Source organism: Larus michahellis, chromosome W (assembly GCF_964199755.1).
Source record: "Larus michahellis chromosome W, bLarMic1.1, whole genome shotgun sequence".
NCBI classification, from domain to species: Eukaryota; Metazoa; Chordata; class Aves; order Charadriiformes; family Laridae; genus Larus; species Larus michahellis.
In genome coordinates this window covers 16961272-16983567 of record NC_133929.1, presented here as the reverse complement: position 1 = coordinate 16983567, position 22296 = coordinate 16961272, and the positions used below count along the sequence as shown (strand labels likewise).

The 22296-nt window shown below is 43.1% G+C and overlaps 1 pseudogene; it reads right to left on the bottom strand.

Moving 5' to 3' along the window:
* Positions 1-22296, bottom strand: part of LOC141735670 (integrin alpha-2-like) — a 49237-nt pseudogene that overhangs the window by 7670 nt on the left and 19271 nt on the right.

Here is a 22296-nt window from a genome sequence, read left to right as displayed (position 1 = left end):
CATACCCTGGGAAAATGCTTCATCTAGAAGACAATAAAAACTCTCGAGAAGAAGAAGAAGAATGTAACATCATGCTGTCGGCTCTAGAGGCCTCATATGGAACCATGCCCTAGAAATGCAAAAGACAATAAGATTATGAAAAAGGAAAGGGGGAAGTTGTAAGAAAGGCAGGTATTGCTTTTGCAGAGGAGAAAAGCCGTTTCCATCAGAGGTGACATGATAAGGGAATGACTAAGACAAAGAGGCTCCAGCAAAGGCTTGTAGAACATCTCTTATCCACACAGACAAAAGGACAAAGTGATTCATACTGGATTAGTGTCTAGAAGGGTAGTCAAACATTTAACCAGGGCTAATGACATTGAGCAATTTTTTTACCAAAAAGGAAAGAAATAAACTAGTCAGATAATCCCTTTCAGTGTAGCATAAAGAGAAGTAAACAGAGGCAAGACATCCGGGAAGAATTTTAGGTGCCTCGGACAGACTGTGAACCCTGGAGTACCTAACCAATGGGAAACAGGGGAGGGAAAAATTTGGCTGGGATTAGGAAATAAAAAGGTGTGTTTCAAGAACTGAAAGTGTGCCTACTTGCTAGGTCACCCGCTCTTGCAAGAACGTGAATAAAAATGTGCTTCACAGAGGATTCTGCCTGAGCCTATTTCATTCGGACCGGAACTTATTTCTCACATGGTCTTTTGGCATAAGTGGAATGAGCAATTTTGTTGTGCAGCAGGATGGGGAGGTAAAGAGGCACCCTCAGCTCTCTGTGTGGAGTACTTCTGCCAGTTCATTGTTCAAGAAAATGCTGTTCTTGGGCAGTGATGAATGCTCCTATCCCTCCTCTCCCTTCAGTATAGGGATTGCTCTGGATTTCACCCCTGGGATTATCACACACCTCTGCAGTAGCAGCCTGACTGCATAGGCCAAGCACTGAAGTCTGAATTTCATCCTACATTAATTGTTTGGTAGCAACAGTTGAGATTATAGATTTACTGCGCTCCCCAAAATAGTCTGTATAATTCCTTTCTTTTCCCTTTTCTAAGGTAAAATTCATTAGAAGAGCTTCTGGTGTAGCAATCATTTCAATCTAATTAACTGTCTAGGTAGAATACATGGCCTTGGCAGTAAAACTATTTCTAGATCCAAAATCTGTGCTTTAAGGCCGCATCGATACTGCATGCTTGATTTATCAAATATGAATTCCCTGTGGCACAACAGCTGCATTCAGGCATGTTGGGAGTCAAGCAGATGCAGGTGACAGGGTCTAAAGTGAGAAAAAGATGACTGAAATACTGAGGTGAAGTCAAACTCGACAGGTTGCCAACTTTTATGCTGAGTTGGCAGTGTCTCTCCTTGACCTAAACTGATATGCCGAAGGGAATGATTCTAGTATCCAAGAAAATAAATTCAGAGAGAGGTTTGCACACACATTCTCCTTTCCTGGGATAGGCACTACCAGGAAAAATATAAATAAATTCTCTGAAAAGCTGGAAAATCAGTGGCAATAACAGAAACAGTGAGGATGGGTACCACATACCGATAAAGACGATGAAGCAAAAACCGAGTTGTCTGAAAATGTAGCCTGGATTCTGGTATTATATGCATTTTCCTTTTTATTTCTCAATTTCACATTGAACGTTATTCTTCTGTTTTTGCTGCTGATGACAAACTGCTGTTTGCTGTTGGAAAATAAAGTCCATTGTTGTAAACAGAGGTACTAGACCAGCTGTGGATCATGAAAATGTTGCCTCTAGCCAACAACAAATAACAAGTACAGCAAGACATTTCCTATGTTCTACGCTTTTAAACCCTCTGCTTTCTAAACCCTTTGACATGAAAAGCTTTGTGATGATGTTTCTTAGAACCGAATGGAATTAGTGTCTTCTTAAAGTGCAAGGCCTTGATTATGTACTGTCAGAGTCATTTTGCTGAATTTTCAAGGGCTCCACACTGGTGGGAATGTGGGCAGAGAGCAGACGGCAGACTGGGATGGCAGCTCCAGGAAAAGGCAGCCCTGTCTCTCTGTGTACTATGCACGCATGCGTATATCTACATATGGACTTGGAATATGTGCTGCCTGAACAGCTGAATTCTGCTTCCCAGTGGCACAGCCTGCTGCAGGATCCTCACTGCTTCCTGAGGGAGGGACCAAGATGGCTGCTGCAGCCTTTGTTGCTCTCCCAGCACACTCCCTTACCCGTCGGCAGCCAGCCAGGCATGATTCTTCTGAATGTTCACCATGTCCTCATCCCTAAGGCACCAAAACTTGAGTCTGTCTAAGCTGAAGAGAGTCCTACTTCCATATCTGTGTTCCTATTATACCTCTTTTTCCTTGACTGGTTAAATAACTAGACAGTAGTGCTATTGATTCCCGCCCCCCCCCCCTCCACTTTTTCTAATTAGATGTTGAACTAGAAAGACATTCTTATCTAGAAATTAATCCAGAGCCTACAAACTCTGCCTCTGGTTTTTAATCCAGAGCCTACAAACAAAGCCTCTGCTTTTTGTCAGTTAGGTTGATGGTTGGACTAGATGATCTCAAAGGTCCCTTCCAACCTAGGCGATTCTATGACGCTATGATTCTAAACCAACTGATGAAAACTAACACCCAACCCCAGCAATTTCACTTACCCATCATCTGCCTTCTGCTGAACATTCAGAAAAAGATCACAGATACAAAGTTCATCTTCACCACAGTCCTTAATAAAAGGAGTCTATGAAAACCAAAAACATTTCCTGAATGACAGTGTTCAGCTTTAAAATTATCTACAGACAGTAGCATTAAACACTTTGAGGGGAAGCATGTTCTTCTTTTGCAGATAAGAAAATCTCTCCGAAGGGCATTAAAAACTTTGACACGTGAACAAGTCAACACTGAGTATATCTTACTATATGTCAACTGATCCATAAGAATGGTACAGGCAGGGTATTGTTAACCCACAACAAATACGATCTAAGAGGATCCATCTCTTTTATTTACTCTTCTGTTGTAGGCTAAACTAACCTAAATTACTTAATCTTTGCCATTGTCCTGGTTTTGGCTGGGATAGAGTTAATTTTCTTACTAGCAGCTGTTATAGTGCTATGTTTTGGATTTAGGATGAGAACAATGTTGATCACACACTAATATTTTAGTTGTTGCTAAGCAGTCAAGGACCTTTCAGCTTCTCATACTGGCCTGCCAACAAGAGGACAGGGGGCGTCTAAGAAGCTGGGACAGGGGATATTCCATACCATGTGATGTCATGCTCGGCATATAAAGCTGGGGGAAGAAGAAGGAAGGGGGAGACAGTTGGAGTTATGGCATTTTGTCTTCCCAAGTAACCGTTATGCATGATGGAGCCCTGCTTTCCTGGAGATGGCTGAACCAATTGGAAGTAGTGAATGAATTCCTTGTTTTGATTTGCTTGCATGCACAGCTTTTGCTTTACTTATTAAACTGTCTTTATCTCAACCCACAAGTTTTCTCACTTTTACTCTTCTGATTCTCTTCCCCATCCCGCCACAGGGGGAGTGAGCAAGCGGCTGTGTGGTGCTTAGTTGCCAGCTAGAAGTTCACATGAACAGTGACATGGCTCAACCAACATGCTTGTTATGCCATGGTGGCTGGTGCACGTGTGTATGTGTATGAAAGCAAGCCCATGAAATACAGACAAAGGTATAAAAGGAACCAGGCAACACCCACCCCCCCAGGTGCCTGCTTTCAGACCGATGACTTAACTAGAACATGAGTTTTCACTTGCATGTACCTCTTTGGTGTTTGTGGGGGCCACATGCTACGCACGTGTGTATAGCCAGGTGTTTTACAATAGTAAGTCTGTATACTTACACTATAGGCCACAGATGCAGGAGAATATATATCAAGGACAGGGCTGGAGCCAGGATTTTCAAGGCTATTGTCAATGTGCAGACTAAAGGAATTCACTACATCGGAAGGTTCTTGTAAAACACATGTTCAGATGATAGCTGCCAGCACACCAAATAGGGTAAAATTGGTAATTCTATTGTAAATTGATAATGCATAGTAAATTCATACTTGCTCTGAACAAGTAGTAACAATGCAAAGCTTCATTTCTTTACCAAAATAATTTTGTGAGATTGCCTAGTGTGGGCTCCTCTTGCTAAACAGCTTTTAGTGCCATTTCCATTATAAAAGTCCTTTTCCTAGGATTCCTGGAGACTCCATTCATCACAGTCATTTCTAGGGCTAAGGAACATGCAGATTCTCTGCAGCTGCAGAAGCTGGTCCTCAAAAACCACCAGCAGGTGACTTTTGTTCTCACCTAGCTGCAGAAGTCAAATTCCTATTCCACTCTGCCTCACCATCACAGAGAGCAGCTGGACCTGAGCAACACTAAAACACACTATACTTCATGTCTCCTCTGTTTCTTTGTACTGTATGGATACTCTTCTAGCCCTATAGCTCATGGCTCCACAATGGCACTAAATGTGATCAACAAATCAAAGATATTTGAATTGCAAAGCAAAGCACAAATCAAAGTCCTCTGACTTTCTAACTATCTGACCTAGCATCATGCAGAGGGCATATGGCAGCTCTCAGGGCTGTGTTCGGTATTTGGTTCTAGAGAAAGATGGAGACTTTATTTTTAACTTTTCCAACACGACTTGTGTATACCTAGGGCTAGCATGCACCAAAAGTCTGCCTGAAATGTTGTTAGTTTGAGATAAAACATTTGCCACATAAGTCTTCGTTCTTACAGAAGAATCTACTCAGAGGGAAATTAAAATCTATTGAAACTATGGACTATGGTCTCTGTGTTATGTCAGAGCTGAAGTACATAATTAAGAACAGCCTCTTCTGTCCTAAAAAGCTGTGCTGAATAAGACAGTTATTAGTGTCTTTGAAATCAGAATCTTACTCAGTATTTTCCAGTTGTGGGGGATTTGAAAAATGTAAATCATTGATTACACCATGCATGAAATTAATCTTATAGACATAAAATTCATCAATGTCTTCCTCTGATCATTTTTGTTACATAAGGCTGCTTGCAATTGCACTTACCTGTACACTGAAGACGTCATGAACCCAGTTCTCCTCATGACATACCACAAGATCCCTCTGCATGTACCTTTCATTATTTTCTTTGAACAATCCTCTAGAACTCACTCTAGAGGACTGGAGACCTGCATCCAATGTTGCATTATACTTTATAGCTACAAGAAGAATAACAGTACATTTTTTGCTGAGTCTGACTGCACATGATCTCATTACTACACTCAACATTACAGAATGATAAGATTTTTCAAACCACACTAAATATTTTACTTTTTTTGGTAGCTTGTTAAACACAGAGCATTCTCAAAATGATAATTTTTTTTTGTGTTTTCCAAAGCAGTCAAACAGGTTTAAATCCTGACATAAGTTCTCATCCACACGGAGTACATTAAATGGCAATCAACCCAGTCTCCACTGCAGATGTCTGAGCCTGCAGCTCAGGCAAGAAGCCAGTCAGCAGGGCCAGGATTACGCTAGATATAGGGGCCTTGCAACCATATCCCTGAACTCTGAGGAGACTATAAAGGACCTGCATCTTCTCTTCAATCACATAATAATTGCTGTCTTATCTTCATGTTACGACGAATACACCGTGGAAGTTCGCTGTTAATTTATAGCGAACATGAGTTCCTAAAGGCACTATACATAGCACTGAAGTAGTCCGACTGGTTTTATCCATGACATGTACATTTAAATAGCTTCATGAGAGGCCAGTGCTGGTCTCAGAAATATTTGGTGCCCTCCTGTCCTCTGAAATTAAGAGCTTCTCCCCACTGACATCTGCACTGAGCCTACTTTTTTTTCTCAAGAGAAAAGTCTCCAGTCTGCTGTTGAATCCAGCAGCTCACAAAGTCTCTGTCCCCATGAGTAGCATCCTCCAGAGATAGCCAGTTACCCTTCCTAAAGTCTCTTGCTGTATCTGAGTGATATCAGCTGAAGGAAAACAACAGAACTTGGCGAGCAAAGGTTGAAAAAAATCAGCTTCTCACTAATGACATTTTCTGGGAGTTGCTGAAAAGTGAGAATACAGCTCTCTCTTATGTTGTTAATTCCTCACTTTTCAAAGATTATGGAGCCAATGATGAAAGTAGGTCTTAAAACCACTTTCTCAAGCACTTAAGTTTTATACTGATATTGCCTTTCTTGACGTTCATTCCAATATTTCTTTAGAATTTCCATTACTCATCTGAATAATGGACTTTTGAAGAAACTAATATAAAACAAGCCATTGAAGTACTCTTATCCACCTGATTATTTATCTTAGCAGGTCTAAATGTAGCCTGAAAACATATTTTGACAGTTATTTCTGTGTCCTTGTTCAGTAGACTGATTTTCTCAGGTTTAAATGAGGCAATTATGGACACATTTGCAATGTTTTGTGACCTGAAAAATATTTTTAAAAGGTTACGTGTGATTTTCAAGAGCACTGGGTAACTTAGAAGCTGTTTTCTATTACTATCTGTAAATGTAACATTGATTTTTTTTGCTTCCCGATGCAAACATTTTTTATGGTACTGGTAAAATTATTTTTCTTTGCACGTAACTGAATTTGTTGATACAGTAACTTTCAGTAATAACAATAAATAATTTATCATGTCAAATTAATGCTCTAAACCTTCCCTTAAGATAACAGAGAATGAAGCCCTTGTCCTGTTTTCCCAATAAGTAAGCTGTATCTGCTCCTTTAGAGAAGTTACTGAGCTCCTCTGGGAAGGCAAAGAAGGCAGAATTATCTTCATTTTAATTAATACTCTTATTTTTCAGAAAAACAACTTTCATGTAATTAATTAAGATTTTGAAGAACAGTTTCAAAGGAACCCTGCATGTAAAAACAAACACTTTAATAAAAAGTGAAACTCATTAATCAGACCAAATGATGTAGTGAAAGAAAAATGAGCATCTTCATTAATCAAATCTAAATAAATGCTGGTACTCCACGCATAATTTTTTTTAATGTAACTCCCATCAGCACCAGCAACAGTTCTATTGTGGGTCAATGGTCCAAACTGACCATTCACTTTTAATAATCTTGTTATGAAATAAGTAGCAATTCAGTGATGTTTTTCTTGTTACAATGGGGAGCCTCAGGTGAGAAGACAGGAGACAGATAGGAAAGCAAGATGCTTTTTAATTTAGCTCCTCAAGGAAATAGTGGAAAATATACAGTACTTAGGGAGTCATGAGATTTGTATTCTTGTGAAGCCTTTCTTCTTTGTTTTGTGAAAGCACTCAGATTGCTCTGGCAAAGGCCGCATGCCAGAAAAGATGGGTTTCTTTCTTACCATAAATAGGTGCCAACTCTCTTTCACTACTCTGTCTTTATCCTGCAGGACAAGTCTCTCCTCAAGATCAGCCTACCAGTTAGTAAAGGTCATGCAGGTTATGTGGGAAGTGGTTTCGTCTGTCTCAGGCTCAGCTATCAAAATTATACTTTGGCGATTGGAGTACAACCTACTGTTATAAATACTCTCAAGCAAGCCCCACTCCCCGCTGCTGCCCCTTCCCTCTGGACCATGTGCCTGTATACAGTGGCAGTGGGCAGGGGTGTCTCCTGGCCCTCCCCGTCCCTGCCCAGGTCCCTCCCAGCAGCATCTGCCACCGGCTTCCCCCCCCCCCATGCCCCTAGCTCTGCCCCCCCAGGCTGGCTTGGCTTTTGATAGATTGATGATACATACTTAAAAGAGGTTTAGTCTAATGCTGTTTTTCAGCTAGCTATGATAGCAGCGATGAAGGCTCTGAACATAGATTGAAAGAGCTTTTTGGTTTGTTTGTTTTGCTGTTTAATAAACTAAATGCTCGACTTGCATCAGAATCATTAAGTGCTTCCTTTCTAAAAGAGTTTACCAACTATAGCAGAACCACATTTCCATCAGCACCAACTGATGTCATTGTCATCTTAGTCTCTATGGCCATCTACTGATCTTCCAAAGAATTTGAGCTGTTGTCCAAAAGCAGAATCTGATCGGAAAATTTTCTGTGAAAGAGAGTTTGATTACTGAGTTTGCCACAAGGGTGCTTAAGTCTGTAGATAGCAGCCTAAGCAATGGATTTTCAGTGATATTCCCTGTATACACAATGCATTGTTTAAACAAAATGCTTTTGTGGATGTTTTCTCAGATGCTTTTAAGCACTTCTTCCTTCCCTGTTGGAGCAGACAATGGACTAGATTTTTCTATCTTGGGAGTAGATCAGTTAACTGACTGCTGTATGCCAGCTAGTACTTACTGGAAACTTTTTCCATCTCACATTGAGCAACTCAAAGAATAGGAAGCTTAACAGGACTTCTAACAAATACTTCCTGCAACCAGAAAGTCTACATGGAAAGTGACATTAAAATTACCATTATATTAGCATATGGGATAATGAAGACTGTTGAAAATATTTTCCTTTAATACTACATATTTATAATTTACAGAGCTGGGATTTATCCAGTCTTCATTGTTGGATATCAGCCCTAAAAACCTGAATAATGGGTGTCAAAAAATGTATAGGAAATCAGCTGACTTCATATACAGGCACCAAAAATTATAAGAGGCTCAGGTAGAGCATCCTCCAAGTCCTTTTCCTCTGTACACTTCGGCTATAAGCACCACAACATTATCCAAGACATGCTGACAGCTGAAGTAAGAAGTGTCATGGTTTGGGCACGAAACTTGAAATAAGCCATGAGAATAACATTATTCCTTTAAGAGGATGAAATAGTAGCCAATAGATAGAAAAACCTTCTGCTTTCCTCTAGCAGATCTAAAGGCACTGAGTACAACATTATGCAACAAAGTTATTTACCTGAGAATATTTGGTAATTATAGTCTTTTGAAATCCATTGTAAATGTAAATTGCTCCAGAGTTCTGTTTTTCCAGTGGTGCACCTATTACAACATCATTAAAGCCATCCAAATCAATGTCTGCAAGCGTTGCAATAACTGATCCAAAGTGAGCATTTTCTGACCCCTGTGGACCTTCTAAGAGTTCTTGTTGATCCAAAAATCCCTTTAAAAAAGGAGGAAAAAATAAAAGAAAAAGAAAACCCACAACTATTATTGCATCAGATTAGACATAGACATAGGAGCAGTATCTATGTGCATTGTTTTATGGTTTTGTTTTCCAATACATTCCCCTTGGACTATTCAACCCTGAATTCCTTCCCCATTGTATTGCCCATTCAGTTTGCATTATGTCTCAGAGTGCTGGCAAGCATTACACAGCAAAATTAAAGCATGCTGTGCAAAGCACTAACAGCAAATATAACCATATGTATGAAGCTTAAATGCTCTCACTGTCCTCATCTGACTGTTCTGAAAGTTTCACAATACATTGAAAAATACAGTTCCAGTTTTGAATTACCAGTTTTTATGCAGAGGGAATGGAAATTATGTAACTGGACATAATTCTTTAAAACAGAAATGCAATTTCCTAACTAAACTAATGCAAAAAACATGTGTCCAAATGCTAAACTCCTGACCTCCAAGAAAGATTGGAGATCTTTATAATATATAGTTATAATAATCACATTTACACTAGCTTAAATTCAACTCTCTGGCAAATATCATTCTCATCTTGAACCTCAGTTATCATGCTGTGCTTAAAATTTTAGAAATACCAGCCAAGTTATTTATTAAAAATGGCTAGAAAAGTATAATTTGCACAACACAGACAAGTTGCACAAATCAAGGTTCTTTTTAAAAAAATAAAAATCATTCTTTCATTATTCTTAATATATTGCTTAACTTTAAATAATTTTAAACTTAACATTTGACAAAGTAAAAGCTGTAAGGATAGTCTTCCAATTTATTCAGTTTTCAAAACATGAAAAAAAATAATCCATTTTTCTTTTCTTCCATATTTTATGTCTAATTCCACAAAGACCAATGTCAGTTGCCAGCAGTACCACTTCCAGCACCTCCATCTACCTTGAAATTGCCTTAGTGTACAGTTTCCTGTTGCTGCAGGATGATCTGACTGTGAGCTACTGTTGAAGAGGATGGTCCTTCCTCTCTATTTATTTGATTACAATTTACCTAGTAAAAAGGCCATGTTCTGTTTTCTCTGATGGATGGCAGGTATTAATTTACTTTGTATATCCAGACATCCACGATTGATTGTGAGGCTGTTCAAAAGTGCCAGAGGCTTCAGGACTGTTAATACAGATATTCTGAAAACACCTACCACAGGTCTGAATAAAAAACACAGTCTAGCATCAGACAAATAAGATGGTTTTGTTGACAAAGACAACAACATGAGTAATAGCAACCATCCAGTGTGAAAGTCTACAAAACAATGCAGAAAACTGGCAGAAGAGCATTTATTAGAACTGTTTTGGGAATACTGTTAGGTGTTGAACAGATTTTTCAAAATCAAATGGCAAACAATTAATTAGCAAAAGCCTCAAGCTAAGTTTTTCAGAGAAATGGTCAACCTTGTGTTATATTTGTGTACAGTGCCTAAAACCAGGACCAGGGAGCCACCTAGAGCAGCAGGCCCCTGGTCACTAATAGTGCTTAGCAATTAACTTGCTTATTGGCTCTGTTTTGGTCTGTTCCAGCTGTCTTATTCCCAGATTACATGCACAAGCGGTTCTGGGGAAAGTTTGCAGCTGCTCCTGAAAAGCAGAATGGGTAAGATCGCACTGGGCAGGGCTCCATCTGCAGTCCTCTAAACCAGGTAGGCTTGACACCATTTACCCCTGTGCTTATGCCACACCCTAGGCAAAGCACATGCTCTGTTTCTCATTACAAAAACACCACTCCCAGTATTTCAAACACTTGGAAAAAGATACACTAAATAGTGACTTAGGGGTTCTGAAGAGATCCAGGGCCAAAGGCTTTTTAGCATGCATGTGGCCAGAAGCTAGCCTGAAGCAATGCCTGCTTGAGTGAGTCTGCACCAGTTGGCCATGGGGCCAGGGATCGCTCTTCTGATCACTCTGATTTAACAGAACAGACATTGCCACTAAGTACTATTGCAGTTTGGATTGCTTTTTCCTTGGTAAAACTGTAGTCCAGGGAACGACAGCAAATCCCTCCATCTGCAAATGAAAATATCACCACTTATCATGGATGGGTAGAAAGCAAATTACAGCTTTGCTACAGTGCTGTTGTAGTAAAATTGATATTAACTAGAAAAATGAAATGTAACATGTAATTGAAGCAACCAAGGGAACCTGCCGCTGCTGCTAAAAGTTATCTATACAGCCCCAACTGTATTTCATTAATTATAGAGAAATAGTAGCTAGACATGATTAATCTAAGATTAAATTAAGCAACTAACTACTAGACAATGTAGCTTTGTTAATAAGCAGGATATTTCTGTCAAGAGAATGATGAACTGTAGGCCTGGTCAGCAAACCGAGAAAACCACCTGGAACTGGCAAGATTAGAGGAGAAGTAGGTAAAAGGTAATTTCGGCAGGGGGAGATCGCGACCACCAACTCGTTGACCATCTACCCAAATGATACCACCTACTTAAAAGAGAACAATGGATGAAGAAGACAGAGACTGTGCATTAATTTACATAGGAAGCGAAGAAACCTTGACCAATCATTACAGAGAATAACATTGAATATGAATTAATCGTTAGAATATGTAATAATCAGTGTATAAAAAGGGAAATTTTTGAAACTAGGGTGTGCTCCCTTGGAACGGGCACCCAATTTCTGTGCATTAATGGAATAAACTTGGAAATACCTCTGCTCTGTGTGTTATTGGCTTGCACACCAAGTAAAGAACCATTTGTTTATGAATGACATGAAGAAAGAGGAAGGGAGAGTATACATGTTTTCCATCACAGAGGTAAGAATGGCACTGTTTTCCCAAATCTGGGTTATTTACTGAGAGTAAATCAGAGATTGGGTAGTTTCATGTGCAGTTTAACATTTAAAAAATATACCTCCCATAGCTTATTCTCTGTTTGTTATTCATAAACATTGGTGCACCCACAAGGAGCATATCTGTCATAGAATCCCTGTTAATGTCCGTTGAACACACCACACCGCCAAAATAGGAGCCAATCTGAAATCAGTAGTAAGAGTTGTGTTTGTATGTGGATTTTGTAAAGCATAAAGTTTTAGCACCTGACTCAGAAAACTCTTACACCCATAAATAGTCCAATACTAATGAATGAAATTGCCCATTGGAAGTAAATTACTATATAATATACTCCAGTGTTTGAAGTATCATATCCTTACTATGTGTCCACTGTTTCCACCCAGTAGCTACTGCTACTTGACAACAAGAATGCAAACAGAGAATAAGCTATGGGAGGTATATTTTTTAAATGTTAAACTGTGCACATGAAACTACCCAATCTCTGATTTACTCTCAGATTTGTCTTAAAAACAAGCCAAACCAAAACCAAAACCCTCTAAACTTTCTGCTCTTTCCCAAATGGAGAAAAAGAGAACGAGCTTCCAAATCTCTCTTTTGATATTATCTTCACGACTTCTCAGGCAGAGTGGATCTCACTGAGTCTCTCCCAATTAGAAGTGTTGACAGCATGATTCATTAAGTGGATTTGGAGATTATCTTTTACCACTAATTGAGTGACTACCTAAAATACTGTTTAAGAGCTGAAGTTAACCTCATTGAAATAGTCTAGTGGCAGAGAAAATTGCAAGTGGTATTTGAAGTGCATTGCAAGAAAGAGGAATTTTCAAAACAAATGCATTGCAATTTACTGCTGTGTCAATAAAAACAGATGCCTGCAAAATCTGCATTCATGACCAAAATATACTTGCCTGCTTGCCTCTCTGGGCCTGCACAATTGCGATATTACTACGGCTGTCAACACCAGAAACCATTACTCTGACAGCGTAGCTGGATATTGGTGCTCCAGCAACAGAATAGACGAAGCTCTGCGTTAAGAGAACAGCAACAGAATAACCTGGGGAGAGAAGCCAACATTTAACATGTGTGAGAGACCATTAACTACAAGTTGTCAGTTGGTTATCTGTAAAGGCACAGAGGATGAGTCAACCTGTCATGTTAGTGGCAGAGAATGATGCTTCCAGACAGGAAACAAAGTTGTCACATCAAACTTGCAATAGTCTTCTAGAGAGAACAATGACATGCAGATCAATAGTCTAGCCTATTCAGTAAAAGACAGATGACAAAAATGTTATGGTTGTGAAAGAGATAGGAAAAAGAGTGCAAAGAATATCCTTGGAATGAAGAAATAAAGATAAACATGAAATCAACATTTGGGCCAGCCTTCAAACCAGGGAAGAACAACTAGCTTCTACAAAGCTTGTAGTGCATTTTCCCCACAGTTCACCAAACCACAGTCCAGTGCTTTGGCTGAATACATGTCCTTGTTTGAGGTAAAACAGAACCAACTTTCTGTTCAGTAATTTTACTTCTTAGCTAGGCCTCTTCTAACTAACTGAACTCTCTGAAATTAACGGCTATTTTAGCTATTGATTTAGCTATTAATGTAGTCCGCTCCCAGAGTGCCAAGACCTGATTGTTTATAATTTATGCCAAGGAATGGTATGCAGAGAGGTTCTTGCTTATATTTATTGCTGTAACAACCAAGGTCAGCTAACTTTGTTATTTGCCCCGTTGGAGAGTCGGAAGTGGAAGAGCATAGAGGGGTTGCACGTGCAGGGAGGAGAGGACAGGACAGGTGACCCAAAATTGACCAACAGGGTATTCCATCCCATCTGCCTCATGATCAGTATAAAAGCTGAGAGATCACAGAATCACACAGAATGGTTCGGGTTGGAAGGGACCTTAAAGATCATAAAGATCAAAGGGTCAGCCCTCTTTCTTCAATGTCCGGCGTCCAAGGAGGACCCTGTATGTTCATCTGCCTATGAACCTGATCCGTACATTCCTGAATCCAGATCTGTAATCCAGTTCCCATCCACCGCTGAATCCAGTCTGGAACTTTACCAGTGCCTGCTGGTGTCATGATCGTCATCCTGGGAGCTTGATGCAGTTTTGTATATATTGTATATATTTCATCATTTTATTTTTACTATTTTATTAATATTCTCACTAAAGTAGTTTAGTTCCTTCTAAACTCATGTCCTGGTTCCGGTGGGGATAGGGTTAACTTTTCCTGGTATTCCATGCCATGTGAGCCATGCCCACCCTGAGCTGCCGGGGGAGGGGGCAGGAAGTTGCTGCTTAAAAGTGAGCTGGGGCGTCCCGGGTCCGGCCGGTCGGCGAGCGGCGGGGAGCGGCGGTTCCGTAATCGCGTTTGTATATTCCCCTATCCGTGTCGTTGTCGTTGTCGTTGTCGTTGTCGTTGTCGTTTGCCTGTTCCCTTTGCTGTTCTGTTAAACTGCCTTTGTCCCAACCCAAGAGTCTTGCCTTTTCTTACGATCCTTCCTGTATTAGGAAGGCACGTGCGAGCGGCACGTGGTTCTTTGTTGCTATCTGAGGCTAAACCACGACAACTCATAAGTCTCTTTCTCTCCCTCCTTCCTTTCCTTGGAGAGAGAGGTGGGGGAGAGCATCTGTCATTTGTTTCAGTGGCCAGTCTGGCCCAAACCACGACAGATTTATTGGCACCCAACTTGGGGCATGACCAGGGCTCAACCAGGGCTCTGATAGATTGCAGGAATAGTTTGAATTCCAGCTTGCTCAGCTGAGAGAGTATTGGATTTTTTCTCTGAGAGTCTTAAGGTGCTGGAAATTAAAACAGACAGCTCACATCATGTTGTTGTTAAGCAAAATGTTATAGAATTGTAGAATCCTAGAATCCTAGAATCCTAGAATGGTTTGATTGGAAGGGACCTTAAAGATCATCTCCCACCTCCCACTAGACCAGGCTGCTCAAAGCCTCATCCAGCTTGGTCTTGAACACTTCCAGGGATAGGGCATTGACAACTTCCCTGGGCAACCTGTTCCAGTGTCTCACCACCCTTACAATAAAGAATTTCTTCCTAACATCCAATCTAAATTTCCCCTCTTTCAGTTTAAAACTGTTACCCCTCATCCTATCACTACACTCGCTGATAAAGAGTCCCTCCCCATCCTTCCTGTAGGCCCCCTTTAATTACTGGAAGGCTGCTATAAGGTCTCCCCGGAGCCTTCTCTTCTCCAGGCTGAACAACCCCAACTCTCTCAGCCTGTCTTCATAGGAGAGGTGTTCCAGCCCTCTGATCATCTTTGTGGCCCTCCTCTGGACCCATTCCAACAGGTCCATGTCCTTCTTGTGCTGAGGGTTCCGGAGCTGGTCACAGTACTCCAGGTGGGGTCTCATGAGAGCAGAGTAGAGGGGCAGAATCACCTCCCTCGACCTGCTGGCCACACTTCTTTTTATGCAGCTCATTTTATCATGCCTTTAGAGAGTTTTGTTTAAAGTTAATTGATGCAACACTGCTTAACCTGCCAAATGTGTTGTATGGTTTATTTGCTCTTTGTGTTTGTATGCAGTGGTTTAAACATGTATCCTGGTTCCAGCAGGGATAGGGTTAGTTTTCCGCAGGTTCAGGCAGGGACACAGGTATTCCATCCCATGTGAGCCATGCCCACTCAGAGCTGCCAGGGAGTTGCGGCTTGGAGCGGGCTGGGGCGTCCCAGGTCTGGTCGGTGAGCAGCGGTTCCATAACCGTGTTTGTATATTCCTCTGTCCGTGTTATTTGTCGTTGTTTTCTTGTTCCCTTTGCTGTTAAACTGCCTTTGTCTCAACCCAAGAGTTTTGCCTTTTTTTCTTCCAATGCTTCCTATATTGGGAAGGCCCGAGCGAGCGGCACGTGATTCTTTGTTGCCGTCTGAGGCCAAACCACGACAGTCCTCTTTTGGCACCCAACGTGGGGCTCGAAGGGTTGAGATAACGACAGAATCCAACTAGGGGTTGTTAAAACGAATTTGTTGTGTGCATTTATTGTATTGGGTAAATAGTCGCTGCTCACCATGTTGCTTGGTTTGTTCTCATGGCTGTGTTATGTGAATTCCTATATGGTTTATGTACTCCCTGCAATGCTGTATATCATCTCTGGAAGAGGGATCACGATTATCATTCTGCTGTCCTGTGCAATATCGGCTTATGATATGATAACATCACTGTTCAGACAGTTGCTTTGGGGCGTTTATGTGGTATTGCTGTCCTGTCCGTACCTTGGGCACCGTCTCTCAGAATTTATTAATAATTACACCCAGTCTGTGGGAGAAACGGGGGAGGATACTTTCCCCAGCTCTTTTGCCTCCCTTTTCTCCTTCGGGTCAGGTATGGCAGCTTTTGAGAATTTTGAATATCCTTGGGATATTCAAACCAGCCTGGTCCTATTGTTATGTCTCCTGAATATGTTCTAGGTCCTGTTCAGGGTTAAATGACTATTTAAGACTACCACCCAGAGATCTGCCCCGAGGCTGGATAGTCATGGGTGGCATGGCATGTGGGAGAACATGGGCAGGTACCTAGAGAACTTCTCACCTCCAATGGTCTGGGACTTCACCCCTGAACAATTACAGGACCCTGATAAAATGGTAGAATATTTGAAGGGAAAATGCTGTGGCTATTCTAGAGAGGCACAACTCACTACACTGTTCTGGGCCCTGGCCAGTATCTACCAGGCACTGCTCAGAATTATGCAGCACCCTCAGGGGGAAGAGATGGAGACCAGACCGACAGACACTGTGCCTACTGCAACCCCTGAAGCAGCCACCACTGCAGCTTCTGCAACTCCTGTAACAGTCACTGCAGCTACTCCAGCCCCGGTGGCAGTCGCTGCAGTTCTCCAGCCCCGGTGGCAGCCACTGCTGCTGAACCAGGGAACCAACCCGTGCCAGTATCAGTTGCCCCCATACAGAAGAAGAAGTACACGAAGAAATCAGTTCGCTTAGTAAGGGATGATGATGAACCAGGGCCATCATGAGACCAGGAGGAAGAGGCAGAACCAGAGATAATTACTCGATCCCTATCCTTGAGTGAGCTGCGGGATATGCGAAAAGATTTTAGCCGACTTTCAGGCGAGCACATTGTCACCTGGCTGCTCCGGTGCTGGGATAATGGGGCCAGTAGCCTGGAATTAGAGGGTAGGGAGGCCAGGCAGCTGGGATCCCTGTCTAGGGAAGGCGGCATTGACAAGGCAATTGGGAAAAAGACCCAAGCCCTCAGCCTCTGGAAACGACTCCTGTTAGGCGTGAGGGAGAGGTACCCCTTCAGTGAGGATGTTGTATGTCAGCCAAGCAAGTGGACCACCATGGAAAGAGGCATCCAGTACCTGAGAGAATTAGCCGTGCGGGAGATGATTTATTATGACTTTGACAATGCAGACTTACCCACAGACCCTGATGAGGTGCGATGCACAAGGCCCATGTGGCAGAAGTTTGTACGGAGCGCACCATTGTCATATGCCAACTCACTGGCAGTAATGGAATGGAAAGGTGAAGAGGGACCAACGGTGGATGAGGTAGCTGGCTGGCTCCAGTGATATGAAGGAAGTCTCTCTTCCCCCCTTGTCTCAGCTGTGGAGAAACTGTCCCGGAAGGTCCAGCAACTTGAAGAGAATATGTTCTACTCCCCATCTGTACAGGCCAGCATCTCAGCTATTAGGAGCAGCCATTTCCCCACTCAAAAGAGAGAGTACACAGAGGGTACACACCACGAGGCACCCTGTGGTTCTACCTGTGTGACCATGGGGAGGACATGAGGAAGTGGGATGGACAACCTACTTGGATCCTGAAGACACGGGTACAGGAGCTGCAAGGAAGGACAACCACAAAAGGGTATCCCTCCAGGAAAAGTGCTGCCCCAGTTTCCAGCGGGCAGTTCCCCAGACAGAGCAGAAGGCCTGATCTTGCTTCTGATCCTCTTGAAGGAACTTCCAAGTCATTTCTGCAAGAAGTGAGTAACGGATACTATGACCAGGATTAGAGGGGCCCTGCCTCCGGCCAGGTGGAGGAAAGGGACAACCGGGTTTATTGGACGGTGTGGATTTGATGGCCTGGCACATCAGACCCACAGGAGTATAAGGCTCTAGTGGACATGGGTGCACAGTGTACCCTAATACCATCAAGCTATAGAGCGTCAGAACCCATTTGTATTTCTGGGGTGACAGGGGGATCCCAAGAGTTGACTGTACTGGAGGCGGAAGTGAGCCTAACTGGGGATGAGTGGCAGAAGCATCCCATTGTGACTGTCTGTGTTAGGGATAATGGCCTGAGTGAGACACGATGGAAAATTACTAGTTGAACCAAACCCAGTATACGTGCCGAGAAAAAGGACCTCAATACTGTTGCTGCAAAAACTATGTACGTATCCATGAGAATCTGACCTTCAAAGAAGAAAATAACAAGAAGGGAGTGCAATGATGTGGTCGCGTATCAGACAGCCGCTGTTAGCAAAGCTGGATCATGAGTCTGGTGAGGCTTGCTGCATGCGCTGGCCATGCATGCAGCGACGTTAGCCTGTACTTTTCCACTCAATCTGGTGCAGGATATAAGTGGGCTGTCTCGGGCCGGGGAGAGGGAGAGAGACATGAGCACACTTTGAAGATACAGGGGATGCCCTGAAGAAGCACTGTGCCTGCCTTTGCTCTGCCATACCGAGCTGGCTCCTCGTTATACTGCTGCTCGTCGGTGCTACTATGATCTATGGGTTGGTAAGACTCTCTGAAGTAACTTTCGGGACATTTGGGAACCGCTTAGCAAGGCTTAGCAATAAAGCTGAATTCACTCCTTTTTCTTTCTTTCTAGCAAGGCTTCACAATAAAGCAGAGTTAACCTTTTTTCTCTTTGTGTGGGCTCTGGTTTGTACATTGGAATCTCTTTAAAAAAGAACCCATTACACTGGCCCAGAGGCTCCATGCATCCTTGGCATAGATTACCTCAGGAGAGGGTATTTTAAGGACCCAAAAGGGTACTGTTGGGCCTTTAGCAGAGCTGCTTTGGAGACGGAGGAAGTTAAACAGTTGTCTACCTTGCCTGGTCTCTCAGAGGATTCTTCTGTTGTGGGGTTGTTGAGGATCGAAGAACAACAGGTGCCAGTTGCTACCACAACGGTGCATCGGCAGTAATATCGCACTAACCGAGACTCTCTGATTCCCATCCATAAGCTGATTTGTCAACTAGAGGTTCAAGGAGTAATGAGCAAGACTCACTCACCCTTTAACAGTCCCATATGGCCGGTGCGAAAATCTAATGGAGAGTGGAGGCTAACAGTGGACTATCGTGGCCTCAATGAAGTCACGCCACCACTGAGTGCTGCCGTGCCGGACATGCTAGAACTCCAGTACGAACTGGAGTCCAAGGCAGCCAAGTGGTATGCCACGATTGATATAGCGAATGCATTCTTCTCAATCCCTTTGGCAGCAGAGTGCAGGCCACAGTTTGCTTTCACTTGGAGGGGCGTCCAGTACACCTGGAATCGACTGCCCCAGGGGTGGAAACACAGCCCCACCATTTGCCATGGACCGATCCAGACTGCACTGGAACAGGGTGAAGCTCCAGAACATCTGCAATACATTGATGACATCATTGTATGGGGAAACACAGCAGAAATTGTTTTTGAGAAAGGGAGTAAAATAGTCCGAATCCTTCTGAATGCTGGTTTTGCCATAATACGAAGCAAGGTCAAGGGACCTGCGCAGGAGATCCAGTTTTTAGGAGTAAAATGGCAAGATGGATGCCGTCAGATCCCAATGGATGTGATCAACAAAATAGCAGCTATGTCTCCACCAACTAGTAAAAAGGAAACACAAGCTTTCTTAGGCATTGTGGGTTTTTGGAGGATGCATATCCCAGATTACAGTCTAATTGTGAGCCCTCTGTATCAAGTAACCCGGAAGAAGAATGATTTTAAATGGGGTCCTGAGCAACGACAAGCTTTTGAACAAATCAAACAGGAAATAGTCCATGCAGTGGCCCTGGGGCCAGTCCGGGCAGGACAAGATGTTAAGAATGTGCTCTACACCGCAGCCGGGGAGAACGGCCCTACCTGGAGCCTCTGGCAGAAAGCACCAGGGGAGACTTGAGGTCGACCCCTAGGGCTTTGGAGTCGGGGATACAGGGGATCCGAAGCCCACTACACTCCAACAGAAAAAGAGATATTGGCAGCATATGAAGGGGTTCGAGCTGCTTCGGAAGTGGTTGGTACAGAAGCACAGCTCCTCTTAGCACCTCGACTGCTGGTGCTGGGCTGGATGTTCAAAGGGAGGGTCCCCACCACACATCATGCAACTGATGCCACATGGAGTAAGTGGATTGCACTGATCACACAGTGAACTCGAATGGGAAACCCCAGTCGCCCAGGAATTCTGGAAGTGATCATGGACTGGCCAGAGGGCAAGGATTTTGGAATGTCACCAGAGGAGGAGGTGATACGTGTGGAAGAGGCCCCACCATATAATAAACTGCCAGAAAAATGAGAAGAAATATGCCAAACCATGACAACGTGATATTCTGCTGTGGTTTGGGCTTCAGATGTATAATATGGTTACTTGGATAATGGTTTTACCTGCATATCTCAGGCATCACGTAATGGATTCTATTAATAATTACACTTTCAATTTTACCTGGGGAAATTTTACTTCGCCCTTTGTCGTGGTTTAGCCTCAGACGGCAACAAAGAACCAAGTGCCGCTCGCTCGGGCCTTCCCAATACAGGAAGAATAGGAAGAAAAAGGCAAGACTCTTGGGTTGAGACAAAGGCAGTTTAACAGAACAGCAAAGGGAACAAGGAAAAACAACAACAATCACACGGACAGAGGAATATACAAACGCGATTACGGAACCGATGCTCCCCCCCGCCCCCTGCTCACTGAACAGACCCCAGACGCCCCAGCCTGCTCCAAGCAGCGACTTCCTGCCCCCTCCCCCGGCAGCTCAGGGTGGGCATGGCTCACATGGCATGGAATACCAGGAAAAATTAACCCTATCCCCGCCGGAACCAGGACACCCTTTCCTGCTTATGCCAAATTGACACCATCAGAGCTAGGGGATGGAAACCTTTTGGACTGTTTCAGAAATGAATGTTACTTTCTTAAAATCATGATTTTGTTGTCAGCTTCCCTGAATGTGTTGCAGGGGTGGTTTCTTATTAAGAATTGGTTCAGTAGTAGGTATTATATGACATATGCTGCTGTCACTGAAACCCCACAAGCCGCTCCTGTGCCTGTACTGGCACAAGCCACTCGGCAGCCTGCACCTGCACGAGCTATTCCAGCCTCGACAGCAAGCACTGTCAGTACTCCAGCTGCTTTGGCAATGAGTACCACTGCTACTCAAACTCCATCAGAACTGGTACAAGTTGCCCCAGCGACCAGGAAGCAGAAAAGGAGGTCAGTTCGTTCCCCTGCCCCTTACAACAAAGACCAGTAGAAGCCATATAGCATGGGAAAGAATTCTTATGATGAAGATCAAGGAGAGGGTCTTTCTCAAGTAGATCAGGGAGAGGTTCCTTCACAGGCAGCGTCAACGCAGGAGGAGGACTCAGATGCAGAAATAATCATTAAATCCTTCTCTATGAAGGACTTGCAAAATATGAGAAAGGACTTCAGCAGTTGTGAAGGTGAGGCACTTATCTTCTGGTTGGGATAATGGGGCTGATACCATAGACTTAGACAGTAAAGAAGCCAGGCAGCAGGGAAACCTAGCCAGAGATGGAGGTATTGATAAAGCAATTGGGAAAAGGTCAAACACTCTCACTTTTTGGAGGTGATTGGTGTCAGCCATAAAGGGCAGGTATCCCTTTGAGGATGATATTGAATACCGTCCAAGCGAATGGAGCAAATGGACCAGCATGGAAAAATGTATTATGTACCTGAGACAACTGGTTGTGCGAGAGGTGATTTATGGTGACTGGCAAGTGAATGTAGACCCCGATGAAATGCCATGCAAACAACCTATGTTGAGGAAGTTTGTGCAGAGTGCACAATCAATGTGTGCCCACACATTGTAAACAATGGTCTGGGGAGGATCTGATGCTGATGCACCAACTGTAAATGAAGTGGCTAAGAGAGTACGACAATATGAAGACAGTCTTTCTTATCCGCTCACTGTGGCAGCTGTGGAAAAACTGGCTAAGAAAACCGAGAAAATGACCAAGTAAATGGCTGAGCAAAACAAGAAAATTACTGAGAAAAATGAGAAACTGTATGATAAACTGTCAAGGATGTAGGAAAGATCCCACTCTTACCCTGCACAGACCCACGTCGCAGCCATTAGGAGAAGATGTCTTCCTACAAGACTGACTCAAGAGAAACAGAACCTGCTCCAAGATATACTGTGGATTTGCTGCTGTGACTATGGAGAGGGCGTGAGTAACTGGGACGGACAACCTACCTCAGGCCTACAAGAGCAGAATCCATCGCTGTTTCTGGCGTGACAGGGGAGTCT